Here is a 9,815-nt window from a genome sequence, read left to right as displayed (position 1 = left end):
TTGGAAATGTGCGGTTTTCTTACCTTGCGAAATGTGTACCTTGCCTTGCCTTGCCTTGCGACCAGAAGGAAAATTCACAGAAGGAAAACTCAAACACATTTCTGCAAGAAGACAAAATAAAATGCTTACAGTACCTGGTATTCCGAGGCAGTCTCCCACTCAAGTACTAACCAGGCCCAACCCTGTTTAGCTTCTGAGATCAGACAGGATCAGGCGTTGTCAGAGTGGTTTGGCCGTAAGCGACAGTTAGTTGGAAATGTGCGGTTTTCTTACCTTGCGAAATGTTTGCCTTGCCTTGCCTTGCCTTGCGACCAGAAGGAAAATTCACAGAAGGAAAATTCAAACACATTTCTGCAAGAAGACAAAATAAAATGCTTACAGTACCTGGTATTCCTAGGCAGTCTCCCAATCAAGTACTAACCAGGCCCAACCCGGTTTAGCTTCTGAGATCAGACGGGATCAGGCGTTGTCAGAGTGGTTTGGCCGTAAGCGACAGTTAGTTGGAAATGTGCGGTTTTCTTACCTTGCGAAATGTGTGCCTTGCCTTGCCTTGCCTTGCGACCAGAAGGAAAATTCACAGAAGGAAAATTCAAACACATTTCTGCAAGAAGACAAAATAAAATGCTTACAGTACCTGGTATTCCTAGGCAGTCTCCCACTCAAGTACTAACCAGGCCCAACCCTGTTTAGCTTCTGAGATCAGACGGGATCAGGCGTTGTCAGAGTGGTTTGGCCATAAGCAACAGTTAGTAGGAAATGTGCGGTTTTCTTACCTTGCGAAATGTGTGCCTTGCCTTGCCTTGTGACCAGAAGGAAAATTCACAGAAGGAAAACTCAAACACATTTCTGCAAGAAGACAAAATAAAATGCCTACAGTACCTGGTATTCCGAGGCAGTCTTCCACTCAAGTACTAACCAGGCACAACCCTGTTTAGCTTCTGAGATCAGACGGGATCAGGCGTTGTCAGAGTGGTTTGGCCGTAAGTGACAGTTAGTTGGAAATGTGCGGTTTTCTTACCTTGCGAAATGTGTACCTTGCCTTGCCTTGCCTTGCGACCAGAAGGAAAATTCACAGAAGGAAAACTCAAACACATTTCTGCAAGAAGACAAAATAAAATGCTTACAGTACCTGGTATTCCGAGGCAGTCTCCCACTCAAGTAATAACCAGGACCAACCCTGTTTAGCTTCTGAGATCAGACAGGATCAGGCGTTGTCAGAGTGGTTTGGCCGTAAGCGACAGTTAGTTGGAAATGTGCGGTTTTCTTACCTTGCGAAATGTTTGCCTTGCCTTGCCTTGCCTTGCGACCAGAAGGAAAATTCACAGAAGGAAAATTCAAACACATTTCTGCAAGAATACAAAATAAAATGCTTACAGTACCTGGTATTCCTAGGCAGTCTCCCACTCAAGTACTAACCAGGCCCAACCCGGTTTAGCTTCTGAGATCAGACGGGATCAGGCGTTGTCAGAGTGGTTTGGCCGTAAGCGACAATTAGCTGGAAATGTGCGGTTTTCTTACCTTGCGAAATGTGTGCCTTGCCTTGCCTTGCCTTGCCTTGCGACCAGAAGGAAAATTCACAGAAGGAAAATTCAAACACATTTCTGCAAGAAGACAAAATAAAATGCTTACAGTACCTGGTATTCCTAGGCAGTCTCCCACTCAAGTACTAACCAGGCCCAACCCTGTTTAGCTTCTGAGATCAGACGGGATCAGGCGTTGTCAGAGTGGTTTGGCCGTAAGCGACAGTTAGTTGGAAATGTGCGGTTTTCTTACCTTGCGAAATGTGTACCTTGCCTTGCCTTGCCTTGCGACCAGAAGGAAAATTCACAGAAGGAAAACTCAAACACATTTCTGCAAGAAGACAAAATAAAATGCTTACAGTACCTGGTATTCCGAGGCAGTCTCCCACTCAAGTACTAACCAGGCCCAACCCTGTTTAGCTTCTGAGATCAGACAGGATCAGGCGTTGTCAGAGTGGTTTGGCCGTAAGCGACAGTTAGTTGGAAATGTGCGGTTTTCTTACCTTGCGAAATGTTTGCCTTGCCTTGCCTTGCCTTGCGACCAGAAGGAAAATTCACAGAAGGAAAATTCAAACACATTTCTGCAAGAATACAAAATAAAATGCTTACAGTACCTGGTATTCCTAGGCAGTCTCCCACTCAAGTACTAACCAGGCCCAACCCGGTTTAGCTTCTGAGATCAGACGGGATCAGGCGTTGTCAGAGTGGTTTGGCCGTAAGCGACAATTAGCTGGAAATGTGCGGTTTTCTTACCTTGCGAAATGTGTGCCTTGCCTTGCCTTGCCTTGCCTTGCGACCAGAAGGAAAATTCACAGAAGGAAAATTCAAACACATTTCTGCAAGAAGACAAAATAAAATGCTTACAGTACCTGGTATTCCTAGGCAGTCTCCCACTCAAGTACTAACCAGGCCCAACCCGGTTTAGCTTCTGAGATCAGACGGGATCAGGCGTTGTCAGAGTGGTTTGGCCGTAAGCGACAATTAGCTGGAAATGTGCGGTTTTCTTACCTTGCGAAATGTGTGCCTTGCCTTGCCTTGCCTTGCCTTGCGACCAGAAGGAAAATTCACAGAAGGAAAATTCAAACACATTTCTGCAAGAAGACAAAATAAAATGCTTACAGTACCTGGTATTCCTAGGCAGTCTCCCACTCAAGTACTAACCAGGCCCAACCCGGTTTAGCTTCTGAGATCAGACGGGATCAGGCGTTGTCAGAGTGGTTTGGCCGTAAGCGACAATTAGCTGGAAATGTGCGGTTTTCTTACCTTGCGAAATGTGTGCCTTGCCTTGCCTTGCCTTGCGACCAGAAGGAAAATTCACAGAAGGAAAATTCAAACACATTTCTGCAAGAAGACAAAATAAAATGCTTACAGTACCTGGTATTCCTAGGCAGTCTCCCACTCAAGTACTAACCAGGCCCAACCCTGTTTAGCTTCTGAGATCAGACGGGATCAGGCGTTGTCAGAGTGGTTTGGCCGTAAGCGACAGTTAGTTGGAAATGTGCGGTTTTCTTACCTTGCGAAATGTGTACCTTGCCTTGCCTTGCCTTGCGACCAGAAGGAAAATTCACAGAAGGAAAACTCAAACACATTTCTGCAAGAAGACAAAATAAAATGCTTACAGTACCTGGTATTCCGAGGCAGTCTCCCACTCAAGTACTAACCAGGCCCAACCCTGTTTAGCTTCTGAGATCAGACAGGATCAGGCGTTGTCAGAGTGGTTTGGCCGTAAGCGACAGTTAGTTGGAAATGTGCGGTTTTCTTACCTTGCGAAATGTTTGCCTTGCCTTGCCTTGCGACCAGAAGGAAAATTCACAGAAGGAAAATTCAAACACATTTCTGCAAGAATACAAAATAAAATGCTTACAGTACCTGGTATTCCTAGGCAGTCTCCCACTCAAGTACTAACCAGGCCCAACCCGGTTTAGCTTCTGAGATCAGACGGGATCAGGCGTTGTCAGAGTGGTTTGGCCGTAAGCGACAATTAGCTGGAAATGTGCGGTTTTCTTACCTTGCGAAATGTGTGCCTTGCCTTGCCTTGCCTTGCCTTGCGACCAGAAGGAAAATTCACAGAAGGAAAATTCAAACACATTTCTGCAAGAAGACAAAATAAAATGCTTACAGTACCTGGTATTCCTAGGCAGTCTCCCACTCAAGTACTAACCAGGCCCAACCCGGTTTAGCTTCTGAGATCAGACGGGATCAGGCGTTGTCAGAGTGGTTTGGCCGTAAGCGACAATTAGCTGGAAATGTGCGGTTTTCTTACCTTGCGAAATGTGTGCCTTGCCTTGCCTTGCGACCAGAAGGAAAATTCACAGAAGGAAAATTCAAACACATTTCTGCAAGAAGACAAAATAAAATGCTTACAGTACCTGGTATTCCTAGGCAGTCTCCCACTCAAGTACTAACCAGGCCCAACCCGGTTTAGCTTCTGAGATCAGACGGGATCAGGCGTTGTCAGAGTGGTTTGGCCGTAAGCGACAGTTAGTTGGAAATGTGCGGTTTTCTTACCTTGCGAAATGTGTACCTTGCCTTGCCTTGCCTTGCGACCAGAAGGAAAATTCACAGAAGGAAAACTCAAACACATTTCTGCAAGAAGACAAAATAAAATGCTTACAGTACCTGGTATTCCGAGGCAGTCTCCCACTCAAGTACTAACCAGGCCCAACCCTGTTTAGCTTCTGAGATCAGACGGGATCAGGCGTTGTCAGAGTGGTTTGGCCGTAAGCGACAGTTAGTTGGAAATGTGCGGTTTTCTTACCTTGCGAAATGTTTGCCTTGCCTTGCCTTGCCTTGCGACCAGAAGGAAAATTCACAGAAGGAAAATTCAAACACATTTCTGCAAGAAGACAAAATAAAATGCTTACAGTACCTGGTATTCCTAGGCAGTCTCCCACTCAAGTACTAACCAGGCCCAACCCTGTTTAGCTTCTGAGATCAGACGGGATCAGGCGTTGTCAGAGTGGTTTGGCCGTAAGCGACAGTTAGTTGGAAATGTGCGGTTTTCTTACCTTGCGAAATGTGTACCTTGCCTTGCCTTGCCTTGCGACCAGAAGGAAAATTCACAGAAGGAAAACTCAAACACATTTCTGCAAGAAGACAAAATAAAATGCTTACAGTACCTGGTATTCCGAGGCAGTCTCCCACTCAAGTACTAACCAGGCCCAACCCTGTTTAGCTTCTGAGATCAGACGGGATCAGGCGTTGTCAGAGTGGTTTGGCCGTAAGCGACAGTTAGTTGGAAATGTGCGGTTTTCTTACCTTGCGAAATGTGTACCTTGCCTTGCCTTGCCTTGCGACCAGAAGGAAAATTCACAGAAGGAAAACTCAAACACATTTCTGCAAGAAGACAAAATAAAATGCTTACAGTACCTGGTATTCCGAGGCAGTCTCCCACTCAAGTACTAACCAGGCCCAACCCTGTTTAGCTTTTGAGATCAGACAGGATCAGGCGTTGTCAGAGTGGTTTGGCCGTAAGCGACAGTTAGTTGGAAATGTGCGGTTTTCTTACCTTGCGAAATGTTTGCCTTGCCTTGCCTTGCCTTGCGACCAGAAGGAAAATTCACAGAAGGAAAACTCAAACACATTTCTGCAAGAAGACAAAATAAAATGCTTACAGTACCTGGTATTCCGAGGCAGTCTCCCACTCAAGTAATAACCAGGACCAACCCTGTTTAGCTTCTGAGATCAGACAGGATCAGGCGTTGTCAGAGTGGTTTGGCCGTAAGCGACAGTTAGTTGGAAATGTGCGGTTTTCTTACCTTGCGAAATGTTTGCCTTGCCTTGCCTTGCCTTGCGACCAGAAGGAAAATTCACAGAAGGAAAATTCAAACACATTTCTGCAAGAATACAAAATAAAATGCTTACAGTACCTGGTATTCCTAGGCAGTCTCCCACTCAAGTACTAACCAGGCCCAACCCGGTTTAGCTTCTGAGATCAGACGGGATCAGGCGTTGTCAGAGTGGTTTGGCCGTAAGCGACAATTAGCTGGAAATGTGCGGTTTTCTTACCTTGCGAAATGTGTGCCTTGCCTTGCCTTGCCTTGCCTTGCGACCAGAAGGAAAATTCACAGAAGGAAAATTCAAACACATTTCTGCAAGAAGACAAAATAAAATGCTTACAGTACCTGGTATTCCTAGGCAGTCTCCCACTCAAGTACTAACCAGGCCCAACCCTGTTTAGCTTCTGAGATCAGACGGGATCAGGCGTTGTCAGAGTGGTTTGGCCGTAAGCGACAGTTAGTTGGAAATGTGCGGTTTTCTTACCTTGCGAAATGTGTACCTTGCCTTGCCTTGCCTTGCGACCAGAAGGAAAATTCACAGAAGGAAAACTCAAACACATTTCTGCAAGAAGACAAAATAAAATGCTTACAGTACCTGGTATTCCGAGGCAGTCTCCCACTCAAGTACTAACCAGGCCCAACCCTGTTTAGCTTCTGAGATCAGACAGGATCAGGCGTTGTCAGAGTGGTTTGGCCGTAAGCGACAGTTAGTTGGAAATGTGCGGTTTTCTTACCTTGCGAAATGTTTGCCTTGCCTTGCCTTGCCTTGCGACCAGAAGGAAAATTCACAGAAGGAAAATTCAAACACATTTCTGCAAGAATACAAAATAAAATGCTTACAGTACCTGGTATTCCTAGGCAGTCTCCCACTCAAGTACTAACCAGGCCCAACCCGGTTTAGCTTCTGAGATCAGACGGGATCAGGCGTTGTCAGAGTGGTTTGGCCGTAAGCGACAATTAGCTGGAAATGTGCGGTTTTCTTACCTTGCGAAATGTGTGCCTTGCCTTGCCTTGCCTTGCCTTGCGACCAGAAGGAAAATTCACAGAAGGAAAATTCAAACACATTTCTGCAAGAAGACAAAATAAAATGCTTACAGTACCTGGTATTCCTAGGCAGTCTCCCACTCAAGTACTAACCAGGCCCAACCCGGTTTAGCTTCTGAGATCAGACGGGATCAGGCGTTGTCAGAGTGGTTTGGCCGTAAGCGACAATTAGCTGGAAATGTGCGGTTTTCTTACCTTGCGAAATGTGTGCCTTGCCTTGCCTTGCCTTGCCTTGCGACCAGAAGGAAAATTCACAGAAGGAAAATTCAAACACATTTCTGCAAGAAGACAAAATAAAATGCTTACAGTACCTGGTATTCCTAGGCAGTCTCCCACTCAAGTACTAACCAGGCCCAACCCGGTTTAGCTTCTGAGATCAGACGGGATCAGGCGTTGTCAGAGTGGTTTGGCCGTAAGCGACAATTAGCTGGAAATGTGCGGTTTTCTTACCTTGCGAAATGTGTGCCTTGCCTTGCCTTGCCTTGCGACCAGAAGGAAAATTCACAGAAGGAAAATTCAAACACATTTCTGCAAGAAGACAAAATAAAATGCTTACAGTACCTGGTATTCCTAGGCAGTCTCCCACTCAAGTACTAACCAGGCCCAACCCTGTTTAGCTTCTGAGATCAGACGGGATCAGGCGTTGTCAGAGTGGTTTGGCCGTAAGCGACAGTTAGTTGGAAATGTGCGGTTTTCTTACCTTGCGAAATGTGTACCTTGCCTTGCCTTGCCTTGCGACCAGAAGGAAAATTCACAGAAGGAAAACTCAAACACATTTCTGCAAGAAGACAAAATAAAATGCTTACAGTACCTGGTATTCCGAGGCAGTCTCCCACTCAAGTACTAACCAGGCCCAACCCTGTTTAGCTTCTGAGATCAGACAGGATCAGGCGTTGTCAGAGTGGTTTGGCCGTAAGCGACAGTTAGTTGGAAATGTGCGGTTTTCTTACCTTGCGAAATGTTTGCCTTGCCTTGCCTTGCGACCAGAAGGAAAATTCACAGAAGGAAAATTCAAACACATTTCTGCAAGAATACAAAATAAAATGCTTACAGTACCTGGTATTCCTAGGCAGTCTCCCACTCAAGTACTAACCAGGCCCAACCCGGTTTAGCTTCTGAGATCAGACGGGATCAGGCGTTGTCAGAGTGGTTTGGCCGTAAGCGACAATTAGCTGGAAATGTGCGGTTTTCTTACCTTGCGAAATGTGTGCCTTGCCTTGCCTTGCCTTGCCTTGCGACCAGAAGGAAAATTCACAGAAGGAAAATTCAAACACATTTCTGCAAGAAGACAAAATAAAATGCTTACAGTACCTGGTATTCCTAGGCAGTCTCCCACTCAAGTACTAACCAGGCCCAACCCGGTTTAGCTTCTGAGATCAGACGGGATCAGGCGTTGTCAGAGTGGTTTGGCCGTAAGCGACAATTAGCTGGAAATGTGCGGTTTTCTTACCTTGCGAAATGTGTGCCTTGCCTTGCCTTGCGACCAGAAGGAAAATTCACAGAAGGAAAATTCAAACACATTTCTGCAAGAAGACAAAATAAAATGCTTACAGTACCTGGTATTCCTAGGCAGTCTCCCACTCAAGTACTAACCAGGCCCAACCCGGTTTAGCTTCTGAGATCAGACGGGATCAGGCGTTGTCAGAGTGGTTTGGCCGTAAGCGACAGTTAGTTGGAAATGTGCGGTTTTCTTACCTTGCGAAATGTGTACCTTGCCTTGCCTTGCCTTGCGACCAGAAGGAAAATTCACAGAAGGAAAACTCAAACACATTTCTGCAAGAAGACAAAATAAAATGCTTACAGTACCTGGTATTCCGAGGCAGTCTCCCACTCAAGTACTAACCAGGCCCAACCCTGTTTAGCTTCTGAGATCAGACGGGATCAGGCGTTGTCAGAGTGGTTTGGCCGTAAGCGACAGTTAGTTGGAAATGTGCGGTTTTCTTACCTTGCGAAATGTTTGCCTTGCCTTGCCTTGCCTTGCGACCAGAAGGAAAATTCACAGAAGGAAAATTCAAACACATTTCTGCAAGAAGACAAAATAAAATGCTTACAGTACCTGGTATTCCTAGGCAGTCTCCCACTCAAGTACTAACCAGGCCCAACCCTGTTTAGCTTCTGAGATCAGACGGGATCAGGCGTTGTCAGAGTGGTTTGGCCGTAAGCGACAGTTAGTTGGAAATGTGCGGTTTTCTTACCTTGCGAAATGTGTACCTTGCCTTGCCTTGCCTTGCGACCAGAAGGAAAATTCACAGAAGGAAAACTCAAACACATTTCTGCAAGAAGACAAAATAAAATGCTTACAGTACCTGGTATTCCGAGGCAGTCTCCCACTCAAGTACTAACCAGGCCCAACCCTGTTTAGCTTCTGAGATCAGACGGGATCAGGCGTTGTCAGAGTGGTTTGGCCGTAAGCGACAGTTAGTTGGAAATGTGCGGTTTTCTTACCTTGCGAAATGTGTACCTTGCCTTGCCTTGCCTTGCGACCAGAAGGAAAATTCACAGAAGGAAAACTCAAACACATTTCTGCAAGAAGACAAAATAAAATGCTTACAGTACCTGGTATTCCGAGGCAGTCTCCCACTCAAGTACTAACCAGGCCCAACCCTGTTTAGCTTCTGAGATCAGACAGGATCAGGCGTTGTCAGAGTGGTTTGGCCGTAAGCGACAGTTAGTTGGAAATGTGCGGTTTTCTTACCTTGCGAAATGTTTGCCTTGCCTTGCCTTGCCTTGCGACCAGAAGGAAAATTCACAGAAGGAAAATTCAAACACATTTCTGCAAGAATACAAAATAAAATGCTTACAGTACCTGGTATTCCTAGGCAGTCTCCCACTCAAGTACTAACCAGGCCCAACCCGGTTTAGCTTCTGAGATCAGACGGGATCAGGCGTTGTCAGAGTGGTTTGGCCGTAAGCGACAATTAGCTGGAAATGTGCGGTTTTCTTACCTTGCGAAATGTGTGCCTTGCCTTGCCTTGCCTTGCCTTGCGACCAGAAGGAAAATTCACAGAAGGAAAATTCAAACACATTTCTGCAAGAAGACAAAATAAAATGCTTACAGTACCTGGTATTCCTAGGCAGTCTCCCGCTCAAGTACTAACCAGGCCCAACCCTGTTTAGCTTCTGAGATCAGACGGGATCAGGCGTTGTCAGAGTGGTTTGGCCGTAAGCGACAGTTAGTTGGAAATGTGCGGTTTTCTTACCTTGCGAAATGTGTACCTTGCCTTGCCTTGCCTTGCGACCAGAAGGAAAATTCACAGAAGGAAAACTCAAACACATTTCTGCAAGAAGACAAAATAAAATGCTTACAGTACCTGGTATTCCGAGGCAGTCTCCCACTCAAGTACTAACCAGGCCCAACCCTGTTTAGCTTCTGAGATCAGACGGGATCAGGCGTTGTCAGAGTGGTTTGGCCGTAAGCGACAGTTAGTTGGAAATGTGCGGTTTTCTTACCTTGCGAAATGTTTGCCTTGCC

General features: G+C 46.0%; 13 non-coding genes and 26 pseudogenes across 13 annotated transcripts; all 39 read right to left on the bottom strand.

The window, feature by feature from the left end:
- Positions 1-122: 122 nt before the first annotated feature.
- LOC132864872 (5S ribosomal RNA) lies at positions 123-241 on the bottom strand (annotated as a pseudogene).
- A 131-nt stretch (positions 242-372) lies between these two features.
- LOC132864951 (5S ribosomal RNA) lies at positions 373-491 on the bottom strand (annotated as a pseudogene).
- Positions 492-622: 131 nt separating this feature from the next.
- LOC132865284 (5S ribosomal RNA) lies at positions 623-741 on the bottom strand. The gene has a single exon (XR_009650440.1). It is a non-coding gene; the product is annotated as a 5S ribosomal RNA (ribosomal RNA).
- Positions 742-867: 126 nt separating this feature from the next.
- On the bottom strand, positions 868-986 carry LOC132865085 (5S ribosomal RNA; annotated as a pseudogene).
- A 131-nt stretch (positions 987-1,117) lies between these two features.
- On the bottom strand, positions 1,118-1,236 carry LOC132865065 (5S ribosomal RNA; annotated as a pseudogene).
- A 131-nt stretch (positions 1,237-1,367) lies between these two features.
- On the bottom strand, positions 1,368-1,486 carry LOC132865533 (5S ribosomal RNA; annotated as a pseudogene).
- A 136-nt stretch (positions 1,487-1,622) lies between these two features.
- On the bottom strand, positions 1,623-1,741 carry LOC132865158 (5S ribosomal RNA). Its single transcript, XR_009650325.1, has one exon. It is a non-coding gene; the product is annotated as a 5S ribosomal RNA (ribosomal RNA).
- Positions 1,742-1,872: 131 nt separating this feature from the next.
- On the bottom strand, positions 1,873-1,991 carry LOC132864871 (5S ribosomal RNA; annotated as a pseudogene).
- Positions 1,992-2,122: 131 nt separating this feature from the next.
- On the bottom strand, positions 2,123-2,241 carry LOC132865532 (5S ribosomal RNA; annotated as a pseudogene).
- A 136-nt stretch (positions 2,242-2,377) lies between these two features.
- On the bottom strand, positions 2,378-2,496 carry LOC132865530 (5S ribosomal RNA; annotated as a pseudogene).
- Positions 2,497-2,632: 136 nt separating this feature from the next.
- Positions 2,633-2,751, bottom strand: LOC132865529 (5S ribosomal RNA; annotated as a pseudogene).
- Positions 2,752-2,882: 131 nt separating this feature from the next.
- LOC132865155 (5S ribosomal RNA) lies at positions 2,883-3,001 on the bottom strand. The gene has a single exon (XR_009650323.1). It is a non-coding gene; the product is annotated as a 5S ribosomal RNA (ribosomal RNA).
- A 131-nt stretch (positions 3,002-3,132) lies between these two features.
- On the bottom strand, positions 3,133-3,251 carry LOC132864868 (5S ribosomal RNA; annotated as a pseudogene).
- A 126-nt stretch (positions 3,252-3,377) lies between these two features.
- On the bottom strand, positions 3,378-3,496 carry LOC132865528 (5S ribosomal RNA; annotated as a pseudogene).
- A 136-nt stretch (positions 3,497-3,632) lies between these two features.
- Positions 3,633-3,751, bottom strand: LOC132865527 (5S ribosomal RNA; annotated as a pseudogene).
- A 126-nt stretch (positions 3,752-3,877) lies between these two features.
- On the bottom strand, positions 3,878-3,996 carry LOC132865526 (5S ribosomal RNA; annotated as a pseudogene).
- Positions 3,997-4,127: 131 nt separating this feature from the next.
- On the bottom strand, positions 4,128-4,246 carry LOC132865259 (5S ribosomal RNA). Its single transcript, XR_009650417.1, has one exon. It is a non-coding gene; the product is annotated as a 5S ribosomal RNA (ribosomal RNA).
- A 131-nt stretch (positions 4,247-4,377) lies between these two features.
- On the bottom strand, positions 4,378-4,496 carry LOC132865154 (5S ribosomal RNA). Its single transcript, XR_009650322.1, has one exon. It is a non-coding gene; the product is annotated as a 5S ribosomal RNA (ribosomal RNA).
- A 131-nt stretch (positions 4,497-4,627) lies between these two features.
- LOC132865258 (5S ribosomal RNA) lies at positions 4,628-4,746 on the bottom strand. The gene has a single exon (XR_009650416.1). It is a non-coding gene; the product is annotated as a 5S ribosomal RNA (ribosomal RNA).
- Positions 4,747-4,877: 131 nt separating this feature from the next.
- Positions 4,878-4,996, bottom strand: LOC132865007 (5S ribosomal RNA; annotated as a pseudogene).
- Positions 4,997-5,127: 131 nt separating this feature from the next.
- On the bottom strand, positions 5,128-5,246 carry LOC132865064 (5S ribosomal RNA; annotated as a pseudogene).
- Positions 5,247-5,377: 131 nt separating this feature from the next.
- On the bottom strand, positions 5,378-5,496 carry LOC132865525 (5S ribosomal RNA; annotated as a pseudogene).
- Positions 5,497-5,632: 136 nt separating this feature from the next.
- Positions 5,633-5,751, bottom strand: LOC132865153 (5S ribosomal RNA). Its single transcript, XR_009650321.1, has one exon. It is a non-coding gene; the product is annotated as a 5S ribosomal RNA (ribosomal RNA).
- Positions 5,752-5,882: 131 nt separating this feature from the next.
- On the bottom strand, positions 5,883-6,001 carry LOC132864867 (5S ribosomal RNA; annotated as a pseudogene).
- A 131-nt stretch (positions 6,002-6,132) lies between these two features.
- LOC132865524 (5S ribosomal RNA) lies at positions 6,133-6,251 on the bottom strand (annotated as a pseudogene).
- Positions 6,252-6,387: 136 nt separating this feature from the next.
- On the bottom strand, positions 6,388-6,506 carry LOC132865522 (5S ribosomal RNA; annotated as a pseudogene).
- A 136-nt stretch (positions 6,507-6,642) lies between these two features.
- On the bottom strand, positions 6,643-6,761 carry LOC132865521 (5S ribosomal RNA; annotated as a pseudogene).
- Positions 6,762-6,892: 131 nt separating this feature from the next.
- LOC132865152 (5S ribosomal RNA) lies at positions 6,893-7,011 on the bottom strand. The gene has a single exon (XR_009650320.1). It is a non-coding gene; the product is annotated as a 5S ribosomal RNA (ribosomal RNA).
- Positions 7,012-7,142: 131 nt separating this feature from the next.
- LOC132864866 (5S ribosomal RNA) lies at positions 7,143-7,261 on the bottom strand (annotated as a pseudogene).
- A 126-nt stretch (positions 7,262-7,387) lies between these two features.
- LOC132865519 (5S ribosomal RNA) lies at positions 7,388-7,506 on the bottom strand (annotated as a pseudogene).
- A 136-nt stretch (positions 7,507-7,642) lies between these two features.
- LOC132865518 (5S ribosomal RNA) lies at positions 7,643-7,761 on the bottom strand (annotated as a pseudogene).
- Positions 7,762-7,887: 126 nt separating this feature from the next.
- On the bottom strand, positions 7,888-8,006 carry LOC132865517 (5S ribosomal RNA; annotated as a pseudogene).
- Positions 8,007-8,137: 131 nt separating this feature from the next.
- On the bottom strand, positions 8,138-8,256 carry LOC132865257 (5S ribosomal RNA). Its single transcript, XR_009650415.1, has one exon. It is a non-coding gene; the product is annotated as a 5S ribosomal RNA (ribosomal RNA).
- A 131-nt stretch (positions 8,257-8,387) lies between these two features.
- LOC132865151 (5S ribosomal RNA) lies at positions 8,388-8,506 on the bottom strand. The gene has a single exon (XR_009650319.1). It is a non-coding gene; the product is annotated as a 5S ribosomal RNA (ribosomal RNA).
- Positions 8,507-8,637: 131 nt separating this feature from the next.
- On the bottom strand, positions 8,638-8,756 carry LOC132865255 (5S ribosomal RNA). The gene has a single exon (XR_009650414.1). It is a non-coding gene; the product is annotated as a 5S ribosomal RNA (ribosomal RNA).
- Positions 8,757-8,887: 131 nt separating this feature from the next.
- On the bottom strand, positions 8,888-9,006 carry LOC132864865 (5S ribosomal RNA; annotated as a pseudogene).
- Positions 9,007-9,137: 131 nt separating this feature from the next.
- LOC132865516 (5S ribosomal RNA) lies at positions 9,138-9,256 on the bottom strand (annotated as a pseudogene).
- Positions 9,257-9,392: 136 nt separating this feature from the next.
- Positions 9,393-9,511, bottom strand: LOC132865335 (5S ribosomal RNA). Its single transcript, XR_009650486.1, has one exon. It is a non-coding gene; the product is annotated as a 5S ribosomal RNA (ribosomal RNA).
- A 131-nt stretch (positions 9,512-9,642) lies between these two features.
- On the bottom strand, positions 9,643-9,761 carry LOC132865253 (5S ribosomal RNA). Its single transcript, XR_009650412.1, has one exon. It is a non-coding gene; the product is annotated as a 5S ribosomal RNA (ribosomal RNA).
- Positions 9,762-9,815: the final 54 nt, after the last annotated feature.

Source organism: Neoarius graeffei, chromosome 17 (genome assembly GCF_027579695.1).
Source record: "Neoarius graeffei isolate fNeoGra1 chromosome 17, fNeoGra1.pri, whole genome shotgun sequence".
Lineage (NCBI taxonomy): Eukaryota > Metazoa > Chordata > Actinopteri > Siluriformes > Ariidae > Neoarius > Neoarius graeffei.
Note: the sequence above shows the minus strand (reverse complement) of the source record. Positions and strands in the feature narration are given on the sequence as shown.